The 12,654-nt window shown below is 40.4% G+C and overlaps 1 protein-coding gene across 1 annotated transcript in view; it reads right to left on the bottom strand.

Annotated features, from left to right (window-relative positions):
- Positions 1-317: 317 nt before the first annotated feature.
- Positions 318-12,654, bottom strand: part of tsnare1 (T-SNARE Domain Containing 1) — a 165,849-nt gene continuing 153,512 nt past the window's right edge. The window contains exon 12 of the mRNA XM_035389640.1: positions 318-3,869. The gene's annotated coding sequence lies outside the window, so the exon portion shown is untranslated. The remainder of the gene's footprint in view (positions 3,870-12,654) is intronic.

The raw sequence follows: 12,654 nt of genomic DNA, 5'->3' as shown, positions 1-12,654 counted from the left end.
ATCATACTGCTAAATTCAGAATGGTAGCTGCAGTGCAACTGTAGACTGGAAAGAGATTTTTATCTTCTGTTATTTTGATTACACTGATAGCATGGGTAATTATGTATAGGAAGGTACATGGAGAGAAACTGGCCCAAAGACCATACTTTTGCTGGCAAAGGGGGTGACCTCTGGCCTTTGTGAAGAGTCCACAGCATGCCATTCCTGAAGATGGAATGTTTAGTTCTACAGATAAGAGCAATGTCCAAAGATATTAAGCCTTTTTACACTTCTAATCGCCAAAAATGTAGACGTGGAAAGAAATGTGCTACACAAAGTTCTTTTTGCAAGTCTAAAGTTTACTGCTTGAGGCTGTCACAATGTAATATTTCCATGCCATCAGACATCTGTATTAAGGAACATTTTGCCTCAGAAATCATATTCAAATGAATAAAAAAAGAAAAAATATTTAACATATATAGCATATTTTCTTCTTATCCATAAGCTGAATATGACTTGCAATGGAAAAAAGAAGGAACTCATTTCACTTTGGGGTTTTTCAAAGCAGAGCTGGTTTTGATCAAAATCTCAATTTTTGATTGTGCTTAACGTATGTTTTTAACACACTGTACTGTATATACCCACATTTCCTTTTCAGATTTAGTAAATAATCACAACACCTTCTTTGTCACGTGTAGCATACACAGTAAAATTGTGTTCTAGTGTTCTTTCAACTCTAGTTGAGTTGTTAGAGTTGAATTAACACTGGACACTTTACTGCATAAAACCTCTTTTAAATCATCACTTTTTAAAGACATTGGGTTCTATTTTCCAGCTAGAACATGGCATGTTGTGAGCCGTTGCACTGGCAAAGTGGTATTTTCATCATGGATTTTGATGCGCCTGAGCAGTTTGATAATTTCCTGACTCACTGTGTGCCGAAGTGGGAGGAGATTCACAGCTGGGGGTGTGTCAGTCAAGATTGAGCACTGTACTGCATTTTTGGTGCAGCTCATTGCAATTTTCCAGTGCGTTTGGTCTATGATTTGTGCCCTCACCACCAGCCTGCTCAAACCAGGTCTACGCCATAATTCGCAGCCCAGCATATGGCAGATTGCTAATTTTGGGGCAATGCGAGCATGATCACATCCTATTGAAAAACAAATCAATGGTTTTTGTGGATCATATGCTGTCCAATTTGACTTTGATATAAATCCCACAATCAGGAAAAATTCATCATTTGCATTTATAGTTCATTGTCTTTTTTATCACTTTTTTATCACTGTTTTTAATTGTTTATGGCTGTTCTTATACTGAACTGTGGTCCCGGGGGTACTGTGTTCTGTTCTCTTTCTTACACCCGTCTGTAATGAGACGAATGACAATAAACACAACTTGAATTTGAACATTTTTAAATTATAATTATGTGCCAGTCATTAAAATGAATTTGTTTGTGTCAGGAGGTCTGCCTGAGTTTCCGTTCTGTTCCTGTTTCTCTTTATTTATTTATTTATTTTTATTCTTTATTTTTTATTTTTGTATGTATGCTTTTGTGTGTGTGTGTGTGTGTGAGCGTATGGGGTGTGCCTTGGTTTTCAGGTTCCTGGTTCCCGCCCACGCTCCGCCCCCAGTCCTGCCTGTCTGCCTCAGCCGTATTATTCAATCAAGCCTCACCGCATCATGCAATCAAGCCTCTGCCGCCGTCTCCACCTGCTACTCATCTTCCACTCAGTTTCCTTAGCTATATATTTCTGTTAGCCCCATTAGCCTGTGCCAGATCGTGCCTCTGTTTTTTTCAGTGCCGTTCGAGCCTTCTACTCTGTGTAACTGAATTTCCTGGTTTTCAAATTTTTGCCCGTTAATCCGACTACGAATTTAGCCTGCCTGCTCTGTTGTTCTTGCTTCTGGTTTTCGACTCTTGCCTGTTCCCTTGACCTGGTCACTGCTCCTGTTTTGTACCTTTGCCTGATTGGATTTTGGATTTTTGGATTTTCGACCGACGCCTGTATAGTGATTACGAGACTGTTGCTGTTTCTGTTACCCTGTTTGTGATAATAAATTGCCAAGTATTTCTCGGATTTTTGGTCTGCTTCTGAGTCCTACCCCGAAACCTGACAGTTTGCTACAGGATAATTGCAGCTAACATCGAGGGCAACGCAATCTGTCAGTTGGGCTGTTCATGCAGTTTGTACTAGTCTAGTACAACATGCAAGAGAGTACATTGTTTTTCCTTCATCACCTGACCACCAGCTCAAAACTAAACAAGAATGTCTGGGAAAATGTGAATTTCCCAGGGTTTTGGGAGCCATCAATTGCAGACGTGCAGTTGTATGCTCCTTCTACCCAACCACTCATCAATGTGAATCGAAAGGGGGTCCACTCTATTAACATTCAGATAATTAGTGATTACTTGGTGATACAGGAGGAAAGTATTGAGACGATTGGATGCTTTCCCTGTTATACCAGAAACATTAACTATGCACATATGTACCACTTGTACAAAGTTGGCATAAACTTGGCACATATATTCTCGCTCATATACTGTATCTAGCTGGTTATCGATGCGGTAACAAACTCATAACTGAAATTCATTGATGTCTGCTCTAGCTAACTATCTCCTTTTTCCACATGCACCACACACTTTGAGCTGTGTGCTGCTCAACTCTAGTCATGAAAATACCAACATTCAGTAGCCACGCCCAGTGCACCCACGCGCCACGCTCTTGACTGTACCCATGCACCCTACGTCATCGATTCCAGAAAACAGAGCCCATTGTCTTTTCAGTTCACCATCCTAAAATCACACTTTACACCCTTGCAAAGATAAAGTAGCTCTTGTCTGAGTTTTATGGCTAGGCACAAATAAGCCAGACACACACGCTGAATTATAACTTCTGTCATCAAAAGATAGCTGTCACACACAGGGCTTCTCTGCTCACAAGTTTTTAATTATAATTCTTTTAAACAGTATTCATACACAAAGAGATATTTATTATAAATTAATGATGAAATAACTGATTTCATTTGCAGAATCATAAAACAATGTAACAGCTGTGTAACAGAAAAAAGAAGCAACGTGAATAAGATGGCTAATCATAATTGTGAGAATATCTTTTTTGATGTAGTAATATACGTTTACAAATGATACACATCTGTGTCACTTTTATTTTATACGTAGATCCAGTACAACTAAATATTTGACAATCCTGAAAACATCTGAATGAGTCAATGACTGTTGACCCTGAATTTACAAAGCCATTTTTACAAGCAATCCTCAGTTCCATTTTAAAACACAGCAGCTGAAAGCAAAATTAGTTCATTAACTGCAAACAAGACATTATCCATCATGGACATTACAGCATTTACTGAACAAAGGAACGGATTAATTAAAATCACCGTTTCTGTCCTTTGGACAAAAGGGATTGATAACCCAAGATATCCTATTCAAATTACCAAAGCACGGTATAAAACGTCAGATCCTTCTGCTTAAATAATGACTCATAGCACAAGTCTGCATTCTCTCATTCTTTCATGAAGGAAAATGTATGTTAATGCAATATCTGTTAAATAAGAACAGGAATATTGGCAAGTAATTGGCAAACTAATTGGCAAAAAATGAACAAGGATTTAAAAACTGATACATAGAATCCATCAGTGGTTGAATGGCAGAATAATTGTGTAATGGAATAATCACTAGCCTCATTTTCTGGGCTGTTGTGGTCAGTTAACTCAGATGTGAATGGACAGGCTTCACTTAAATTATAGTGATTGGACCCTGACATTAAACAAACAAACACAAACATACACATACAGCACAGGTCATAGCCTCGGACAGTCCATCGGCCAAAGAGTGCAGTGGAGGGAGGTCCAGGTAGGCCTGAGGTAAGCACCTGTAAGACAGTGGGACACATGGCCATCAGTGTCCTGTCACAATAGAACTTGATTGCCTATAAGACACAGGGGCATATCTCAATCAGCAAGCCAGAATCATCACAACCTTGGTCACTGTATGTAGTTTGGCACGTTCTTTCATTACATCCTGAGTAACTCCAAACGATTTGCCTTTAAACATACAGCATACTCTAGTTAAATTTGACTGCTTGGCTGTAACCAGCACAATATACCACAATTCTTCACAGAACCAATTTGTGGCGTGATTTTCTTTTTCTTGAGTGTAATCATTTATACCTCTGAGTACAATTTGTACTTTTCATCCCTAAAATGCCACAAGCCTCACGGGTATAATTTATGATCAGTGATTAGGTTAAAATTTTAATTAAGTCTAGGCCAGAGTTCACGTAGCAATTTGGCTCATTAATCATTAGTCTTTAACTGGCTGGGAGTTGTTCCTTATTTTTAAAGTAATTCCGAAAGAAATATGCCAAGCTCATCACTTTGATGTTAAAAATAAAGCAGCTGGCAAGAAGCTTGACGTATGGCGCAGTTCGTAGGGCAGCTGACGAATCCCTGGCATGGGAGGAGGATCGGTCCCTGCTACTTTCTGTGCTGTCACTCCCTCTCTATCTGTTAGCCTAACTGCTTTCCCTGTCTCAATAAAACTAAGAAATATGAAAGGAGGGAAGACTATCCCATATTTTCAGCTGACACTGCTGATAGTAATTTTGATGAAATTATTTCTACCAGTTAAGATGGATAAAGAAGAGGTTCCCAAAATGTTTTATCTCAAGGCACCCTAGTGGCCATTCTGTGAGTAAGGACCTCTACCTCTGTGGGTATTATTTGACTACAGGCTGCAGTGGAAGAATGCCTAAATAATGCCATTGTGTAAAACAATTTAATGACAGGTCTATATGACATCAGAATGTTTTGTACAATATAACGGCAGGGAGGAAGGATAGAAAATCTAAAAATATCTCTGGTAGAACATATTGAAATGTAAATGTCTTTAAGAGAAAACAGAGGCCGAAAAATAAGTCAGGAATTGAAGGGATTTTGGTCATCTGGAAAATTCTCATTTTACAGTGTTCTTTCCCACAAAGCCCTGGCAAACCTCAGCTCTAGAGGTGGCATGCATGCGTAAACACAAGCAAATTTTTTTTTTTTTTTTTTTTTTTCTGGAATATGGCATTACTTTACCTCGGAATTGCATAGCAAACATTTCAACTGCCTTCTCTCCCCAAGCTCACATAAGCAGCTTTGTGCTGACTGCACTAAATATGCTTGTTTAATTTAAAGTTCTTCTAGGGCTATTCCGATGGGTCGTCCAAAGTGAATGACACAGCATGGTGAGCAGGAATCGTATTATCTACAAAGACTTTATTACGGATTAGAGGCCTGGTTTATTCCTTCATTCATCTCCCTCACAGGGACCGGGGCGCTAGATTTTTTCGCGGCGGTGGCTGTGAGCGCTTGCGTTCCTCTTCCCCTTGAACACCGTTCCCTAGACGCGCTCTGTCAAAACACACACGCAAGCGCAAACTGAGCCTGACGCACTGAACCTGTATCTGACAAAAAAAACAATGAAGACCATAGTAGGTTATACAATCCTACCAATAACTGACATGTTCACCGCGCTCTCTGAATCCGTGCTTCCTTTCATGAACAAAGCGAAGACTTAGAGAGAGAAAACAGGAAGGGGGTAAAGTTAGATAGGAAAAAAAGAGGCAGAGAAGAATCGTGAGAAAGTGCTAGAGTGGGAGAGAGCGGTAAAGCGAGAGAGAGAGAGAGAAAGCGGGAGATATAGAAGGGCTGCTTTTCAACCCTGCCTGCGCCGGGAGTATTGGAACTGACAGCTGACAAAGGCCCCTGGCTGGCACAAAGAGAGTTAGACAGGAAGGGAGAGAGACGTTTGAAAGAGCGATAATGCTTCCCGAGGAATAAAAGAGCGCAGCTTTTTGGAAGAACAAAGCCGCGTTTAAACTCCGCTGTTGGGAGGAACAGGGGCTGGCGGAAAGATCCGCGCTTGAATTCCCCCAGTGGGGATTCCCTATAATCGGAACTGTTTAGTTCTGACGGCTCCTATGGCTCCATCCTATAACGACGGGTAAGGAATGGCCCCTCCACAAAGGCAGCACCCCTCCCTCCGTTTTTTATTTTTATTTTTACACCCTTGAGATTTCAGGCCCCCACCCCTGTTTAATTAAATGCTGACTTGTCCCCAACGACCCCTCTGTACCAAGCGGCATTAATGGCACATGCTAATTTAGAAGCTCTTTAATGAGTCTGTAATTAGCTCAGTCTGCCAATTAGAAAATTATATATTCCCAGCTTGGCACTACCCACCCTTGCTCAACCCCCCATCCTCTACAGCGCCCCGCTCTGCCTCAGTTCCAGCTATTCTGAACTCTGTGTTCTCTATGCTCACCTACATCAGTCTGATAAGGCAGGCTACTTTAAAGCAGAAACAATTTCAGGCTTACCATGCCATGCCTCTATAGTCGAAACGATTCATACTTCTTGGAGGAATTTAACGTAGAATTTAACACTGCATTACCTCCATGGAATGATTCATTTGGTGTTTCTGATGCTCTATGGGCCTTATTTTCACACCAATTGTCAAGCGCTAGCGGTAACTCAAAGCCCTGGAGAACTATGGTGTGTCCAACTCGATTTAAAAATTAAAAATAAAAATTGTCTCCAGGTATTACCACAGCGACAACGCAGTTATAAAAGAGACCGGTTTGGTAAAAATAATTAAGTGGGTACGATGAAGGTTTCTTTATTGCCGATCAGATTGCTCTTTTCTTTCCATTTATAAACAGTGCATTAGCCCCAACTGCTAACTGCGTCATGGCCGAAGAGAGAGAGTCTCTGTTATGAACGTTTCTATGAACCATTACAAGTGATATCAAAAGAAAGGTGATATTGAATAGTTTTAATTTTAATATTTATTTCACCCCTCAGACAAAACATATTTTCCATTTATATGTCAGTGCTAAAAACTGTAATGCGTGGTTTCCGTGAACAGTTCCACAGGATGAATATTCCCAGACTGGCCAGTAGCAGGAGGCAGCTGCCAGACACACCCTACCGTCGGCTCACCATCGTGCTACTGCTGCTACTGTTTCAAATTGGCAGGCATCACACTTGAGAACAGGAGGACCAGAAAGCAGACGGTGCGTTTAGTTTGAATTTACTATAGATTTTTTGTTTCATTTCCGTCAGTTTTTGTTTAATACCATTATTTAAAATAAACAAAATAATTCACCACTTCAACAAGTTTTCATCCACTTCAGACATGTAGACTGACTATGGAAATTGCTCCACAGTCAACCAGTCCTTGCGCTTTCGTCAACTTTGCGCCTCTAATCGCCATCGCAATCGTTATATGTGACTATGTCTCTCTCCGTGTGTCCTGTAATGTGTCCTCTGTGTGGTCTATGTCACATCCAAGGTGTATGGTTATGGCTCTGTAATGCAGAGCACAGCTACACCACGAAGAACGCGCTGACTTTCTGAGAGCTGTATTGTAATGCACCGCCCGAGCCACCCAAACATCTGAAACACATTTTTAAAATTCCAAAGGTTCCTTCAATCACAGACCTAGCCCTGCCAAACGCATGATTAAAAGCCAGTTTCTGGAGTGTTCTGGGTTGCTGTGGAGTAAGCAGCCATGATTTTGACAAATGTGTATCTTACGACATTGGATAGGTGTAGAGCCGGTATCCTGCCTTCCTTGTGTCTCTCATTCACGTAGCCTAGCTTACACTATTATCTCCATACAGGTGCATTTCCTAAATAGCTGCCATTAAACTGCATAACTGAACACAACTTGCATTTAAAATAGTCACATTGAAATAAGCTAAATAGTTCTTACATCTATGTTACCTTTTCATGCATTCATATGTGCACCACATTTAGAATGCCACCAAAACACAATGCGCTGTCATTTAAGATAGAAACCTAGTCTGGGTTGGTTTAAACGCAAACGCGTTATTCAACACCAAACTTGCACAGCGCCGAATGTTTCCATTCACAACACCCCCATTGTGCTGCCCAAGCAGTGTTGATGCAAACATGTTTACTGCAGAGCACAAAACCACAAAACTGGCACCGGTGAAAAACATTCCATTTTTACGAGAGGAAACAATTCCATTTGCGCCCAGGTGCATTTGCGCTTCCTTTGACACCAAAATAGGGCCCCATTTGTCTGCATTATTGTAGTTCGCTGAATATTTTCTATACAATCGGTTGTCAAAAATGTCATTGATGAGGTTTAGGATTGTGAAAGTGAAAAAATTGTTCTATCCAATTCTACAATTAAATAAAGGTGAAGTTAAGGAGCTGTTGTCATTATTTATGAATGAATCAGTGAATAAACTGAACTGAACTGAATGAATGAAATGAAACAACTGGTTGTCATTTGTGAACAAGTGGTATAGCCAGTAACTTAGTTAAACTTGGCAACATCTCAATCTATCTAAAATCTTCTGCAGGTAAAATGAACAGACTATGTTCATTCACATATTTTAATTGTTCGTATTTATTCGTTTGGCTTCAGTTTGCTGAATACTGTCAAATATTTTCTTATTCAAAATGATAATAATCCAATGGGATGGCAAGTGTTTATAATAATAAAGAAATCCTGATATTCCACGCCACATAAACTGTGGCGATTCAATGCTCCATTTCACTGCATAATATAATATTAATAATATGTCTTCATTGATAGAGGGTATTTTCAAAACTCACTTTTTTCTTGGCCAAATTGCATTTTGCCCAAGGGACTTTGAGCACGCAGCAATGTGTTATTGAAGTCAGGCACGAGCAAGTGAAATGAAACCACGGCTAATTTTATTCCTTTTATAATATAAATGTGTATAAGTAGGTGCCAAGTGAGTTAACAAAATGAGAGGAGGTGTATAAAATGTATTTTAACATCAGTGCACATCAGTTAGCTTGCATGGGCTTTGCTGCCATGAGGAATCACTGAAAGGATCTGTGCTGGATGAATGCAGGCTGCCCATGGATCCTTTGCAGACTGGAAGTGCTACTGAACAAGCTGATGAACGAATCAGTGGACAAATCTTTATAAGTGAACTGAATCAAATGGACAAATGACTACTTGTCAGTGAAAGGACTGGAAATAGCCACCACTACATGGCTATCCATTACTGCCCAACCTGCTTCTTCTTTCAACCCACAATGCCTGTCTGAAGCCTCTACAACAAGCCTACACACAGTTATTCTCCTTGCGTTTACAGTCAGTCTATGCAGTGGGTCCCCGTGTTACTGCTCATCTGAGTAAGGCTGGGACCCAATCACAGCTTGTCTTTGACTGCATGCTTTTTTGTTTGTTGCACAGCACACGTGGTTCTGTTCATTTTTGCCACACTGTGTTTGTGAATTAACATAGCTGAATTTGAATTCACAGTGAATTAACATAGCTGAATTTGAATTCACAGTGAATTAACATAGCTGAATCTGAATTCACAGTGAATTAACTGAATTAAAAAATAGTTTCTACGGACCAATGTTGGCATTTCAGCCTCAAACAGAAGCATCTAATGGGGTAGCACTGTCTTTGTAATCTTTGTGTTCATCTCGTAAAGCCTTCGCTTTTATAAGTCATTATTTAAAACCGGCAATTTCTAGGCCTGCCGTTAAAAGTATTAATGTAAAAAATAAGGCCAAGGTCATTCAAACATTGTGTAAACTTTTGAAGGAAATCAAAGCTATACATGCGGATCCAGGATAAAATGCATGTTATTATATTTCACAATGTCAACCTTACAATATGTGAGACTTTAGATGAGTCTTCACTCATCTAAAACTTCAGAAATATTTTAGTATCAGTTCAGTTTAGGCTGAATGATTGATCACTTGTTTGCTTGATGGACCAACAGAGAATGGAAAAACTGGCTTTACAGGTCCCTTTTTCTTTTTAGAGGGCCATCCTACAGTTGGCTATATCTCAGTGTATCAGTTCACACTATCCCTTTTCCTTAAAGGAGTGAAGTGACTGGGGTTTATTGCATAATAATTATTTGTAAGAGCTTAATGTGTCATGACTCTTTGTGTTTTAATGGAGATCATGTAATCTGCCTGCCTCTAGAACACAATTAATACTGAAGCACTGTTAATTTAGGAAATAAATATGATGTTATTTTATAATAAAGCATAATTTTTTATCAAACAGTCAAGCTCATGCTGCATACTCGAGGAACTGTTCCACTGAGAATACAGCCCATCTGAGCTGAATTAAAGAAATTAAGTTCAAGAGAGGGTGAAACAAAAACACTGCATTAAAGTGTATGCTGAAGACATGAATAAAAAGCAAAGCTATTTAAGTGCTATTTAAACTATTCATGTGTTAGTATTGTCAAAGAGAACTGAGATTAAATAGTTGGAGGGGGCGAGAGAGAGAGAGAGAGATAAACCGAGATAGGGAGAGACAGAGAGAGAGAGAGAGGGAGAAAGAAAAAGAGAGGGAGGGGAGGGAAAAGGAAGGTTCTAGTTCTTGTGTCCATTAGCAGTGATGTGGGTGAGAGACAGACAGGGTGGTGCTGCGACTGTGATAAGTCATTGGGACAAGAAGGAGGTGCTACAGAATTTCATTTCTGGATTTTTTCTGAAAAAGAGAGGGGGAATGCAGAAAGCTAACAAGATACAGTTTTACAAATTTATAAATAAAATAAATAACTTCTTATATTTATTTTTACAGCTGCACACCTAGAAAAGAAATGCTTTAGTCAATTTAGGTGCCTGGTACTTTGCCAGAGAGCATCAGCATCGGTATTAAAACATTACATAAATGTCAGACTTCTGATGTATTGTAATAAAATAGCAAAAAAGAACTTTGATCTTCAGATAGGATTTTATTGCCTGTGACTGGCTGTGGAGGAGCACTTAAAAAGGCAGAGCTCCTCACTCACAGACAAAATGCAGGGGTTCTGGCAATGGCACCGTAACACCACTAGGGGGCGAAACGGCCATTGAAGCAGTCACATTGCCTCTTCTGCTCTTCTCATTATTTTAAAAGCAAAATGAAGGTGCAGTTCCAATGCAAGGTGGAAAAAAAAGAAAAGAAAAAAAGCAGAGGACAGTTGAGCATTATTAACCAAACCAAAGTGGAGAATGATACAGAAATCAAATTTCATCCAGGCCAATAATGTGGGACAGATGGGCCTTTCGCTTGGAAGACATCTGCCTCATACCATTTCTGGATTCGGGCAGCAGATGCTGGGAGCTGATAGCTGAGATCAATCAAGGCTGAGCAGACTCTGCGTTGGAGGTATTGATTGGCTCTCAGTGAATGAATGGCAGCGTCGGGTGACTCCGGCAACCCCGCCGGCAGCTCACACGGAGGGGAGAAAAGAACAGAATCGCAGGAGAGAAGACGCTTAACCCAGGGGTCAGCCGGGTGAGAGAAAACCCAGATCAAATTAACGCCCTGTTCCACAAACATGCTTATTAAATCACGGGCCTAAACAAGCATACTAATTCAGTCCTCTCTGACAAGCGCAGTCACCACACCTCTCCCTTCAGCTCCTCGCTCATGTGAGCACTCCCCTGTCATCAATACAGGGCACAAAGACGCTTTTCTTATAGTTACATTTTTCTTAACTCGGTCAACTTTCCTAAATTCTGCCCTGCTTGTACACTGATGAGAAATGGGGAGCCTTCGACAAACAGGTTAATCTTGCTCTCTGTAAATCTTGCTGGAGCGAGAGAAAAATAAGAAGTGAATCTCGTGCTCTTGCTTTCTGTCTGATTGAATGCACTGAGCCACGATGGTGGCCTCTATCATTCTGCATTCACAAACTCAGGGGGGAAATCTCATTTTGGGGGCGCCCTGTCAAAAAAGTGGTAGCTGTTCAACAAGTAAACAATGGTACAGATGTTTCTTTTTAAGCTGTGCTGTGTGGTCACAAAAGAACTGGGTTGCTGTGGCTTCTGCTGCATGCAGAACATGCCAGTAATGTAGGCTTAATTTCTGCTTTTTCTTTCAACACCGAACATGTTTTCACTTTCACTTTCAGATTAATCATTATAAATATATTATATTTTGAATCTTTGTGACAGGGGTGGTAACGTAAAAATATTTTTTTAGAATTTGGGAATATGTGGGAGACCACAAACTCTGTTCTGTTGTTCCTAGCCAATCCGGCAACAGCAGGAAGGGATTACAGGACTTTTTGGAATCCTGAAAGCAAGCTGCCTGACTTCTCAAATTTGAGCTTCTGAGTTTCTCAAATTTGCATGGAATGTCTGGGGACGATGGAATTTAACCCTGACTCTTGCTCACTGCTCAACACATCTGACCTCATGGTGCAGATCCCTCCTTCCCAACAAATCCTACCCTTCAAAATCTCTCTTGCACTTCCATCCATATGACCCCCCAAAGGGTTGGCAGGCAACAGGATTGCATCAGCATGGTGTAATGACGGAATAAGCCTTCAACTGTAAGATTTGGTGGATCCAACACATTAAGGGTCCAATCAGCTTTAGCTAATCTCTCTTCACTTTTCAGTGTCTGCTTGCTTGGCTAGCGCAGTAGGAAAAGGGAAGGGGCATGACGGTAAGTATGTGGATTGGCTGAATCATTTGCGATTAACAGTGACAAAAGGTTCTGGACATCTGTCACAGCAACACTATTTATTTGCACACTGTGCCTTTATCACACAACAACAATTCAGGGAGTTTATTGACTCACCTGGAAAGTACCCATAATCCCTTGCATAGCTTTGGAGGAAAATAGCCAAAGCAAGCAAA

This window comes from Anguilla anguilla, chromosome 1, assembly GCF_013347855.1.
Source record: "Anguilla anguilla isolate fAngAng1 chromosome 1, fAngAng1.pri, whole genome shotgun sequence".
Classification (NCBI taxonomy): Eukaryota; Metazoa; Chordata; class Actinopteri; order Anguilliformes; family Anguillidae; genus Anguilla; species Anguilla anguilla.
The sequence above is the reverse complement of the archived record's forward strand: the minus strand, read 5'-3'. Positions and strand labels throughout refer to the sequence as shown.